Source organism: Eptatretus burgeri, chromosome 17 (assembly GCF_056783735.1).
Source record: "Eptatretus burgeri isolate ZD-2024b chromosome 17, Ebu_testis_v1, whole genome shotgun sequence".
NCBI lineage: Eukaryota > Metazoa > Chordata > Myxini > Myxiniformes > Myxinidae > Eptatretus > Eptatretus burgeri.
Window position 1 is genome coordinate 25,766,115 of NC_140977.1, and position 13,522 is coordinate 25,779,636.

Below are 13,522 nucleotides of genomic sequence, written 5' to 3' on the forward strand. Positions count from 1 at the left end.
ACACTTTATAACTTTTATAACAGATCTTTATCCTTTGATTGGGTTAAAAAAGAGAGTGAGTGGTGTAGTTGTGTACGCACGCATGCACACACCAGATATATATATATATATAACCAGGTCGGGATTCGAACCCAGGCTACACAGCTCGAAGGGAGCACGATATTTCTGAACCATGCTGCCAGGTCCTACTAACTCCCGACTGGACCATGATCTCATGTTCATCTCCACCGTCTCGCCTGCAAACGGACGGTCCAGGCTCGAGCGAGGACCCTGACGTCCGTCCGACGGTCCAACCTTCACCATCAGTCAGTCAGTCAGGATGCTAGCCGGGTCAGTATGTAACCCGATCGGCCCAGGTGTACCAAAAGGTGTCCAAGGGACGGGTTTACAGACATAAAATAAACAACACGGTTCGTACTGAATGTTCCCAGGACAAATCCAACCGTTCGCCGTACATCATGTCGAGTTTTCACAACGATAACAGCATGACACAAAGTTTGTTGATTTTGGTCATAACAAGCGAAACGGTTTGTGTTTGTGACGCATTTGTATGAAAACGGGTACAATTGGCGGGAGTTTTGCACTATTGTCCCTGGTAGCGCTACGCTACTGCCACCGGGTGGGTGGTTTGCAGTAGTAGACGAAGCGGCGAAGCCGTGCACGTACGTGCTTCATCCGGCTGCACGGTTTGGAGTTTGGCCGAACGGCGTGACGATCCGCCTTGTTGTATCTGGTCGCCGCGGATCACTGGCGGGAACAGGTGCAGCAGCCGGTTCGAGGTCGCGCTGGGCGGGAGATGCCGGAGCTCGCACATGCTATGCCGGTTAGGTAACGGCTGCGCCGTCGCTATTACAGCATACATATAATCTGTCTGTGTGTGTGCCCGGCTGGCGCCAGCGGCTCAGGCTCAAAACAGCCGCGAACTTTGCGACTCGGACCCGCTTTGGCAACGCGGTTGGCACGCGCGTCGTGCCCCCCCCCGTCCCTGTTACGTAAGAACAGACGAACGTGGAAGCATGAGACTCCGACATGGTTTCTCTCCCAAATCGGCGGCGCTCAGAAGCAGCGGTGACCATGCGTCGGTTACCATAGCAACGTCGTAGCACTCGGATCACCGATGGAAGAACCTTAATTCTTATCGAGATGGTCGTGCGGGTTATATACTCGGGTTGGGGGTAATATGATGAACCCTGCGCTGGAGAAGTTGCATCGACGCCAAAATGCCGGTCCAAATAAAGACGCAGAGGCACCTTCCACCCCAGTATCGCAACTGTAGGACGCCCGGATATTATGCTCCATGATGCGCTCCCCCTGCTTTCACACACACACATACACGCGTAAATGAGTCAACTAGGCTAATTAAGGTAATTCGTCATCGTTCGTGTCATGAGCAGCTCAAGCCTCGAACCTTTGACCAACTTCTGGCGCATTGGGTCGAATAGCTCGGAGGTTCGATTCCCGACCCAACGATACGAGTACGCGAAAGTGCACTGTCCCGATCTACGGGGGAACTGCATCGGTAAACGATCGAATTCTCATCCGTGAGATAGATCGACCACGCTTTGTACAACCCACCATGGCCGAGCATCCGGTGTTCAACATGCATCACAGTACCTTGTGTGACGTCACTGTTGATGCAAAACAACACGTTCATCGGGGTCCTTTTGGGTTCGCTAAACACGGCACGGAGTAATGCCTTTTTCCCTTTCATAGCCACAGCCATCAGTGTCGGTGATGGCTCTAAATTTAGTTAGGTCCTCGATGATAGCAGTCCCGTGCCTTTCCTGGAAACACACGACACTCTGGAGACAGGAAGCACTCAATTAAAATAACATTCCAATTACAGGTGCAGTCCTTACGGTACCTCGATTGTTGTTTGCCACGTGCTATCTGACGTCAGCAGCACCGTGCCTGGGGACCCGATGCTCTCACAATCACCATGCTGTGTATGGTGAGCGTGCGTACGTACATACGAGATGTATTGTGTATATAATCATTGTACAAGGCATATACGTGGGGATGATAATATTGTCTATAATATATAAAGGGACATAATAGGCCTTTCTGGTATGCAATCGGAATTATTTGTGGGATATATTCTGGGAGGAGCAAATCTTTCAGGACAAGAGCCAATCATCATCATCATCATCCTGATGATCGTGATCGTTGTCACCATCGTGCCAGCCAAGGATGAAATCGTAAAACGTGCGAACATTTTCAGGATCATCTCTTGGATGAAGTTTTCTGTAGGTCCCTCATTGCGTGGGGGTCTTTCACGAGGATGTTGGGAAATCTGAGATGGGGGGGGGTCTCCGTGTTGTACAGGGCTGCTACCACGATAATTATAACAGGCACAACTAGAACAGCACACGGTGGAGTGCATACCTGCACCAGGCTGAAGAGGTTATCGTTTTGTGTGCCACCGAGGGGCTGGATCTGGATTCGGACCTGAACCAAAATCGAATCGCAATGTTCTTGTTACCTACCCAACTCATCCACCAAGTTTCGTGATAATCCATCCGCAACTTTTTGAAATATCCTGCTTCATATAGTTTTGGGCCTCTTCTCTTCAATGATGAAGAATCAATTCAAAAACTTCTCAGATCTGGATCTTCACTAAAATCAAACTGATTCGTCCTTGTCACACAACCAACCTGTCCACCAAGTTTTGTCAAAATCCGTCCACAACTTTTTGAAGTGTCAGACTGCATATCGGGTTTAGCCTTCTTTAATGGTGAAGAATCACTTTAAAAAATTCTCGGATCTGGATCTTCATCAAAACCGAATCATTTTGGATCCTTGTCACACAATCAACCTGTTCACCAAGTTTTGTCCAAATCCGTCCACAACTTTTTGAAGTGTCATTTAGACTGCATATCGGGTTTAGCCTTCTTTAATGGTGAAGAATCACTTAAAAAATTCTCGGATCTGGATCTTCATCAAAATCGAATCATTTCGGATCCTTGTCACACAATCAACCTGTCCACCAAGTTTTGCCCGAATCTGTCCACAACTGTTTGAAATATCGTGTTATACTGTGTTGTATATCGGTTTTAGCTTTCTCATTGGTGAAGAATCAATTCAAAAACTTATCGAATCCGGATCTTCACCAAAATCAAATCGATTCGTCCTTGTCACACACCCAACCTTTGCTCACCAAATGTTGTCCGAATCTATCCACAATTTTTTGAAATAGCATGTTATACTGTGCTGTTTATCGGTTTTAGCCCTCTCAATGGTAAAGAATCACTTACAAATTTACTTAAATTATCGGATTCGGATCTTCACCAAAATCGAATCGATTCGTCATTGTCACACACCCAACCTGCCCGTCAAGTTTCGTCCGCTTCCGTTCATAACTTTTTGAGATATCCTGTTCATGGACAAACAGACAGACGGGGTGAAAACGTAACCTCCACTCACCTTTGGTGGCGCAGGTAACAGTATCGAGTCATTTGACCTCCAGGTGCCATGGCTGGAGAATCATAGCTCACCGACACTAGACCCCGCACTCCTGCAGCAATCAGGATTGAAAATGAATATAATCAAAGTGACCACTGTAATTATATTATATGGTACAGTATTGCAAAAAACAGGCCCCAGTCGACAATGCACGCAAATTGGAGGTCACGGGACATTTTCATGTGGCCTGATAGATCCGTACAAGTCATGTGAAGGTTCTGTGCAAGTGCAACCATTAATCGATAATCATTATAAAGCAGGAAGGTCTCATGCATTCCAAGGGTCCTTACGGTGGGTGCCCTCTGTGTCCATGCAGGGAATTCAACCATCAATGCAGTGGTGTCCATTAAATCCATGAACAATTGATCTCCTGGATGCTCCTGCAATTGCGTGAATGACAAATCCCATCGCTTCTGCTGGAGTGTAGAGTTAAGGTAGGGAAAGCAGATTTCACGTCCAAATTCCAACCCTGTATGTCCTTTGACGGAGGGTCTTGAGCCCCAAGAGCATGATTAACCAGCAGCCATCCCATAGCCTGGCTGAACCTTGCTGGCCAAAAGCATCACTAAACTACCCAAAGCATTGTATAAGCAGGACAATCATTTTTTAAGAACTCAAGAAAATCGGCCTTTATATGTAAGCATGTTTCCTCGAATTAAATAAAAAATTGTGACACCTGTCACGGAGTTATTATTGTATTGATGCTCTATTTAAGGTGACCTTCCGATGCAGTTGTTCAACGAGTCAAATCCTCAAATGGATCAACCACATGAACGATGTGCTGGCGAGTGCTTTGTGTTGACGGTAAGAAGTATAGAAAATACGGGTGAATGTTCAGTTTTGAAAGGTTGCCTAAACCCAGTGGACAGAGCACTGTGATGACAATCGAGATAATACGGGCAGTGGGTGTGGCTTATTGGTGTCGTCATAATGCCAGGCATTCACAGTGATGAGAAGCACGTGCTATCTGATCTGTAATGTGACCTTGGGAAGCGCTGAGTAAGGTCTGACTCAATAGACTCCGTGGCCTCTTTAAAGCGGACATTCAAGGCTCGGGGACACAGAAGGATAAACGTTGAGGTTATCAATGCATTGGAGACTATTTTGCAAATGATTGCTCAACACAGAAATAGAAGACGAAAATAAGGGTGATTGTTGGGTTGAAAGGTTAAACTTGTGGAATTTTTTTTAGAAATTGATGTTTGTGCTGGGTCACAGATCATCACATACCATACCTCCCCCCCCTTTCTCCCCCCAAAAATTACAAAAAAAAACAAACAAACAATGTTCATGAGTCAAAGTTTTAGCTTTAGCCTTTACTTCTTTACTAACAAAAAATAAACCAATGTCACCCGCAGGGTGACTCGTATCTTGCCAAAAGGTGACCACGTGTGACTTCTTTAAGGTCACACTGAGGTGAACAGAGCTGCTATCCACCAGGAGCGACTCCTTGAGGAATATCTGCCGACGAGAGATTCCGATGAGAATCGTTCTACAGAGTAACGATGAAAAATATGCGTTTGCCTCATAACGTCACCAAATGACGTCATAATGTCTCAAACTTGACATATCTAGAAAGCACTCATCGGGGTGTTCAATTTGAGGTACTACACGATATGGTTCCTAAAACTTGAAAATTTGACCTTGAGGTCAAATATGTTTGACCTTAGGCGCTAACCATGAAGGTCAAGGCCAATCGCCACCAAACATTAATCAGCTGAGCGCCAGACCATGAACTATATTCCCATGAAGTTTGAAGACGATCCGATCAAAATTACTCAAAAAATAAGGGTTTCGTCGACTCCCCTGATTTGCGACAAAGTGACCTTGACCTTTGACCTTCAAATTTTTATGCGCTGAAAGGGACCTCTATAGGCCTCTGATATGCGAAGTTACAGACATTTCCAATGATAACTGTGCTCTGCAAAAAAATTTTATATGCGATTACAGACAAAAAAAAAAACAAACAAACAAAAAAAAAAACATACAAGCTGACTAACATATCTTGCAAAACTTCGTTTTGGCAAGATAACAACCAATCTGAAAGAGAAACTCATTTTTTGAAAGTTAATTCCTTTTTTGAATCTTTTTTGTGAAAAGGAGTAGGATAATACAGATGTATGGTTCATTTTTGCATCAAACATGAAAATTATTTCCCATGAAGAAGCTGCATCTCGATCCTCAAATGGAGACATCGCTAACGTCATGCCAGGTTCAAGACGCTCATAATATGAGAAACTAGAATGGCACCCGGTAGAGTGCATAACTCACCAGGCTGAACAGTTTACGTTTTGTATCCCACCTATAGGCCGGATCTGGATTCAGACCTGAACCAAAATTTAACCGGCGTGTTCTTGTTAAGGCCTAAGTTACATTGGCTCAACGGCGAGGATACAGCGGCCGTACGCCTTCTGAATTGACCGAAACGTGCGGCGGTCGCAGAGTTTCTGAGGTGGCCTCAGGGTGGCCCTACGCCGTTTGGCTATATTTTACAGGCCGTAAGGTCGCCATGGAATTATAACGTGGAGTTATAACTTTTTTCATTTCTACGTTTGCCGTAGCAATTTGACAAGCCGAAACAAAAGAACTGGTAAAAAAACAAAAAAAAAATTAACCCTTTCGTTACCGTCTGTCTGGCCGCACGTTTGCCTTAGGGCCCCCCTGCGGTCGCCTTGTGGGCACCTTGCATCTGCCTTGAAAATTTTTGGCCGCCGCAGGAGCGCCCTAAGGTCACCGTGCGACATCAAATCAAAGACTGTACGGCAACCCCACGTTTTCGGTCTCCAGAATTTATAAATACGCCGTGCAGCTCCCCGAAAAATAAAAACATATGTGACTGCTACATTGTGTGACCGTGAAAATACTGCGGCCGCCGTATAATTGCTCGTGGCCGTATATTTTGGAGACCCCACGGCCGCCGTGGAAAATGTGACAGGCCTAACTACCCAACTCATCCACCAAGTTTTGTCATCATCCGTCCGCAAACCTTTTGAGATATCATGCAATATGTTTCTCAGTGGTGAAGAATTATTTTTAAAATTCTCATATCCGGATGCGGATCTTCACCAAAATCTTGTGAATTCGTCCTTGTCATACACCCAACCTGTCCACCAAATTTCGTCCACAACTTTATGAGATATCGTGCTCACAGACAGACAGACAGACAGACAGGCAGGCAGGCAGACGAACAGACAGGGGTGAAAACATAACCGCCGTCCACCCTGTGTGGCAGAGGTAAAAATAAATGGAATCGATGGGCAATTGAAGTGTATTTGAGCTTGACCACCGATATAAAGAAAAAATAAACAAGATGACTGTTGGGAAAGGTGGGGCCCCTCTTTTTATGCATAGTCGAGGCTCATGGAACAGCTGGTATAGTGAATGGATCTAGACATAATAGACAAAAACAGGATGCAAGACATGCAAACATGGGGTGGACAAAATGGATATGCAAAGAAACTCCAAGGTGTGTCTCAACGAAGAGGTTTTTTTCTTCAAAATCTTCCTGTTTTTTGTGTATACAGAGTATATGTGTATTTACAGTATTCTATATATACGTTTATACATAAACAGAACTGTATATATATATATATATATATATATATATATATATATACGTTTATAAAGAAACTACTGTATATAAACGGTTATAAAGAAACAGTACTGTATATAAACGGTTATAAAGAAACAGTACTGTATATAAACGGTTATAAATCAACAGTACTGTATATAAACGGTTATAAATCAACAGTACTGTATATATATATATATATATATATATATATATATATATATATATATATATATATATATATATATATACTTATAAAGAAACAGTACTGTATATATATACGTTTATAAATAAACAGTACTGTATATATATATATATATATATATATAAATATATATATATATATATATATATATATATATAAATATATATATATATAAATATATATATATAAATATATATAAATATATATATATAAATATATATATATTTATATATATATATATTTATATATATATATATATATATATATATATATATTTATATACAGTAGACCAGGCGTAAGTCGGCAGCGTGTAACTCGTCACTTCGCCTAAGTCGGCAGCGTCAAAAAGTCCCGAATTTATCTCATGTTAAATCCCTTTGATAAAGGGTCATCCCTCTGTAAGTCGTCATCTCGAAGTCGTCACTTCGTCTAAGTCGTCAGATGTTGTCCATCCCCACGTAATGGAAACTCAAGTAAATTACCACTCCTAACTCGTCACACGGAACTGCTGCCTCGTGAGAAGCCCGATTTCATGGAATCGTGATGCTCACTCATTGGTTTACACCGCCAGTGATAGGCTATTTATAACTGTGTACACACGTTGATCGCACTGCAGGCAGGACAATGGCGACTAAGCGTAAGCTTACAACTAAAACCTACCAAGAAAAATACGACATTATCCAGTTTTGCGAGGCAAACCCACTGATGAAGAAAACAGCCAGAGCTGAGAAGTTGGACATCAAACGGCAGACATTGAACGATATCTTGAAGAATAAGGGCAAGATATTTGGACAAGTGGAGAAGATCGTGAGGCCGGTGGTAAGTGTAAAACGCGTGAAATGTGTGTCCTTTGAAGATGTTGATGACGCGCTCATCATCTGGTTTCGGCAAATGTCGGCTCAGCCAAATATTCGGTTGGACGGTGAAATGTTGCTGCTGAAGGCACGTAAATTCGCTGCGGACCTCGGGCATGATGATGCCGAGACCTTGCCGATGCACTGGATAGACAGATTCAAAGTGAGGTGGGGAATCGGCAAGGTCAAGAGGTGCGGCGAATCAGGTAGCGTGGATTCGCCGATACTGTCTGGATGTGATGCGCCGATACTGTCTTTTGGTGGAGGACTGCCCAGACAACATCATGGAATACAATGACCGGTTTGAGTCCTTTCTCATGCACCAGACTCCCAAGAGTTTGAGGCAGTCAAACATAACGGATTACTTCGCAAAGGAGTAAAGGATCAATCGAACTTCGTGTTGAAGTCCGATCATGGTTTTATATTGGCTTGTTTTGTACATTACCGCACTCGCTTACACATTGGCATTGAGTGGTAATCATCACCACGATGACTGTGTGTCATGTAATTTGTCACCATACCATCACCGATGGTATATGAGTTGTCTTACAGTTGTTCATTATCTTTACTTTAGATAAACTGATTCATGAATTCCATCTTTGCTTGATCACTTTCCAACTCACCAATGAACCCCCACCTATGCCCCGAGGATTGTGTTTTCCTTTTGGTACAATAGCCGGCTCTCACACATACGTGTCCAGGCCACGCGCGACTTCATCCTTCACCCCACAATCATCATGAATGTTCGCATACGCGTAAGTCGTCACATTTCTAAGTCGTCACTTTTTTCTCGGTCCCGATGGTGACGACTTACGCCTAGTCTACTGTATATATATATATATATATATATATATATATATATATATATATATATATATATATATATATATATATATGTGTGTATATATATATATATATATATATATGTATATATATATATATATATATATATATATATATATATATATATATGTTTGTATATATATATATATATATATATATATATATATTGTTGTGGTTACCAGATTCGCAAACCACCATTCAGGTCCCTTAGGTGAGGTATCTCGGTAAGTACATGTGTAGTTAGGCCCAAACCCGTTGTCTAGTGGGAATACATGTCATTTATACGTGCTGCGACTCTTCAGGATAGCCGTTTTTCTTTTACTATCTTTATTTTGGACCAATCGCCACCATCACAACCACAACAACAACCACCAACCACAACGCCGCTTCACCACAACCGCCATGACCTTTACCGTCGCAACTCGCCACCATCGCATCACCGTCATCTCGCGCCACTCATGGGCACCGATGCTGGACTCGTGTAGGGCGCACGTTGAACAGCGTGTACAAAATCACGGATTTTCTGCTTCAAAAACGGATCCAAAACGACACACGCCCACTTTTTGCCGTCCAATCGGTGAGCGAGGGGCGAATTGGCCCCGCCCCCAGGGCGATCGATATATGCAAATTTGTGGATCAAAAAGCCTTCACGCCCACTTTTTCTCGGGCCAATGGGGAGCGAGTTGAAAGGTCAAAGGGAGGGGGTCAAAGGCGAAGTTACGGGGGGATAAAAGGACGGTGTTCGTCAGTCAAAGGAGTCGTAAAAGTCGGAGCGAGAGAGTCAGCAGAACGAGAACGAGGAGTCGCAAACAAGAACGGACAGAGAGTCAAGACTTCGCGGGCGGTGGAGCTGCTCGTCGTGTGCGTTGGAGTCGGAACGGAGGGGACGGAGCTGTGGAGAGGCGGCGAGGGCGGACGAGGGGGTGCTCGCGTCGTGCAAGGAGCTGCGCGCCCGAGGGAGGCCGGCAGCGCGACCTGGCCGAGGTGGAGACGCTCGTCGCACATAATAAAGATCCTCTATACCCCGAGCATCAGCAACCCCCTCCTGTTTCCCCCCGCGCTGAGATAGTGCGACCAAGGGGGCCCCGTTCCCACCCCCTGCCAGGCACTGTCCACGAGGCCCGCGGGTTGCGGGGCCATCGCCGCTCCGCGTCTCATCACCAGACGGGTAGGCCCGACCCGGTCTCGGCCCCAGGCCTACCTCATTCTTGGGGTATTTATTTTCCTTGGTTTTGGGTATGTGTTGTGGGCGCCGTCTGTGAAGTAGAATTGTATAAGTGTTGCCGTGTGCTCGGTAGTCGGTATTAGCTCTGCACTGTGTTTTCACTTTTATGTTTGCTTTTTGTGTAAATGGAATTGTGTTTTCTTTTTTTGTGTGCATTTGGTGGAATTGTATTTGTGTGCTTCCCGTGTGCCGAGAATAAATGTGCTTTATTGTTGAACTGTTTCCCGCTTCGCTTCGTCTTTTCCTCCATTGAATCCCCATCTTGCTTCACGTAAAGGGTTGGTAGTGGGCTGAATACGCCCGATAATTAATCGAACCGTCGAGGTCGACGATAACACCGCTCGGTTATTCTGATAGTACGGAACGGGTCGCTTAAGTGGCCCGTGTCCGAAGTCGACCTGCGGCGAGGTGCGATCGCCCGGTCTACCCTCCGCGTGGGTACTTAGGTAGTTCGAATTTGGCGAGCAACCCTATCCCACGCGGGGGCTGATTGGCTCGATCGCGGTGAGACCGAAAGGTCCACCCGTGACTGGTTCCCGGCGTTAGTCCGAGAGGGTCACGACTGGATTGTCCGTCCGGTGGGCGACGTGCCGCGATTCGAGTTACGTGGCCGTCCGCACGCCGGCGGGCGCGAAGACCGCAACACTGGTGTCAGGAGTGGGATACAAATTCATCGCCCTCCTCGCGGCACTGGTATCGGAGAACAGGAAAATGGGCTGTCCTGTCTCCGGCTAAATTCACGGGAATCGGTCCAGGGGTGAGAGAAGCGACCCCCGATTCCCTCCAAATTACGAGCGAGCAAATTAACCCTTCACGAGAAGCAAGATGGCGTCTCAAGGCGAGCGGGAGCCGGGGGTATTAGAAATGTATATGTGTAATAGTGTAGAGTCCATGGTCCAGGATGGAATCCCCGAGCAGGAAATGTTGATTGTGCAGGAACACGGACTCGCCCAACTGAACCCAGAACCTGAGGTGGGTGCGGCAGCGGCCGCAGTGTATGACACCTCCCCTCCCCCTCTCCACCAAAACCCTTCCCCGACCCCTGCCGAAACGGCTCACCCAAGCGCACCCGACATGACCCAGCTATTCACCATGCTGGCAAAAATGTATGCGGAAACGACAGCAAAGATGAATGCGAAAATGATCGAAAAAATGGATGCAAACACAAACGAAATGAACAAGCAAATGAATGAAGTGAAAACGACGATGGATGCGAATACACAGCAAATGAGGGAAGAAATGAAAGAGCTGCGGGGTGAGACGCAGAACATGGGCCGATGCCTGCAGGCGGGCATGAAGGCCGTGACCAGGGAGCTGGGAATGGCGACTTCACGTGTGGGAGCAAACGAGCTGGGTGGGGGTGCAACGGCTGACAGGCCCGCGGTGGAGGCGGGTGAAAAAATAATTCGTGGAACGTGTTGGGCGAGGGTCGTGACGATGACCGAAAGGGAAAAATTAAATGGGGAGACCAAAACGTGTGAGACGAGACACGAGGTGACGACAACAGAAATAATAGTTGAGACAAGGGAGGTAAAGGGTGAAGAGTTGGCAGAGACACGGGAGATGGGAACGATAGAGGGAAGACTACACGATGAAGACGGGGTAAGTGACGCGCACGCACACACGGAGGTAGTGGAGGACAATGGGGTTGAGCTCGCGGAGCGTGTTGGGACCCGGTGCGAGCACCTGGATGGCCTCCTCCAGGAACGAGGGGAGGGAGTATGCCCCCTTGAGGCGAGTCACGACCAGGTGAGTTCGGTCGTGCTTTGCGAGGTTGAGGGGACGAGTGCTGTGGACGGGTGCACGGAGAGCTTGGGGGGTATAGAGGCCCCGGAGACCCTTGTGGGGACACAAATCCCCAGTGTGGTTGTCCCTGTGTGTGTGGTGCAAGGTGTGAGTGCGGCACCGTGTGTGGAAGCGACCCCGTGTGTGAGTGGTGTGGTGGCGATGGTGCCGGAGTACGTGCTTCCCAGCACGCCGTGTGTGGATGAGGCACGGAGTGTGAGTGAGGCACCGCGGGTTAGTGCCCCCGCGTGTGTGGGTGAGGCACCGTGTGTGGAAGAGACCGCGTGTGTGAGTGTCGCCGTGTGTATGAGTGAGGTACCGCGGGTGAGTGCCCCCGCGTGTGTGGATGAGGCACGGTGTGAGAGTAGTGAGGCACGCGTGAGTGAACGGCCGTGTGCAAGGTCGCTGTGTGCAAGGGAGACCGTGTGTGTGAGAGAGCGGTATGTGAGGGAGATGTCGGTTGGCATGCGGGAGCACGCAGCCGCATCTCCCGGTGTGAATGTGATGGTGTGGACTGTGTGCGTCGTAACACGCAGGTGTGCGTGGGTGGAATGGAGACGACGACGGCGACAGAGGAGAGAAAGCCGAGTAGCGGCTGTAGTTGTTTCGAGGACCGTGCCGGGTTCACCCAGCAGTGAGCACGCGGTTCGTGCTGTGCAACGCACGAGACCACCACGTGCTCGCTTGCGAGAGTGAAGTCCCGGTCCGGAAACGCACGCGGTGGATTTGCCGATCCCGCGGACGGACAAAGTTAGGCAGGTAAATGGATTTGGACCGGACGGGTTCTCCACGCGATCGTGTGTAAGCTCCAACGGGCAAAGCACATGTGTTCGCGTGGGGAACCCCTCGAGACGTGTGGCTTGTGTTTTTTTTTTTTATGCGCACGGTAACGTCATGGCTGCACGTGGGGTTGGAATTCGGCAGGAGGGGTATCTCTGCCGGATGGTCCCGTCCAAGGAGGGACGAGGAACACGTGCAGCTGCATGACGTCACGGGCAGTTGCAAGGTGCAAAGAGCGCGAGTTGCCGCGCAGGTGCTGCGCATGGGAAAAAAAAAAAAAAAGAAAGCCAAGCCTCACTTTCGGGTGCAAAGGATTCCTGGGCAAGGGGTGAAAGACCCCCTTACCTGGGCACAGGATGGAAACTAGTTAGGGGGAAGGGTTAGCTTAGTTAGACCGACTTCATGGGGCAGGGGTAAGTCCTCATGGAGTCCGTGGAATGGATTAGTTAGAGGGATTGTAGCCAGATTTAGGATGGGAAAATGGGAAATGATTTTTGATGATTTGGAGACAGAGACAGACTTTGAGTGTGTAGAGTTGACATAGTTTAGCTACGTAGTGTTAAAAGGAACGTGCTGTAGTGTAAGGGATGACGTGGGAGCACGAGTTAGTTAGGGGATGTAGTTAGAAGGATGGCAGAGTTCAGCGGTGAGTGGGTTGAAGAGTTGTGGGTTGTGAGGTGAGTACGCGTACATGTTGAGTGAGTGAGGCCAGCGGGTCTGTGTGTGTGGAGCGATTGGGGAATGCATGGTGCGATGAGTGATTGGGGGGAGGAGTGACTCCCGCCCAAGGGACCCCC